This window comes from Nicotiana tabacum, chromosome 19, assembly GCF_000715075.1.
Source record: "Nicotiana tabacum cultivar K326 chromosome 19, ASM71507v2, whole genome shotgun sequence".
Taxonomy (NCBI): Eukaryota; Viridiplantae; Streptophyta; class Magnoliopsida; order Solanales; family Solanaceae; genus Nicotiana; species Nicotiana tabacum.
Genome location: NC_134098.1, coordinates 1,672,501 through 1,672,996, shown reverse-complemented (window position 1 = coordinate 1,672,996; position 496 = coordinate 1,672,501).

Genomic DNA, 496 nt, shown 5'->3' with positions numbered 1-496 from the left:
TATGGGACAAAAAAAAGTATTTTTGTTTTTTTTTTCTTTTTGGGATTTTCTAAGGAAATAATTGTAAATAGGGAATTAAGGAAAAGGAAAATATTTTTTGAATTTTTTCTGAAAATTGGGCCGGAACCGATGAGGTTTGCCTACGTATCTCACATCCGGTGAGAATCAAACCCGCGTAGTTCGGTGATAAAACTTCCAATGAAACTAACTATATTTTCTCTCTTTATGAAAAATTAATCATGGACACCAAACGCACCAAATCACTTCGTTTTTTTTTTGTTTTTTGTTTTAAAAGAACGAACATTGTATAGAAATCGGGAGCATGTTTTTTTTTTTTTTAATTTTTCTCTGCTTGTTCAACTAATCCACCCTAAAGCCGGTCGACATGCAAGCCTCCCAAAAAAGTAAAATATAGCACATAACATGACATAATGGTCTAAACAAGGTATCTGTCTTAAAGCTCGGCCCCTGCGTCGAGCGATGCTAAGTCAAATGC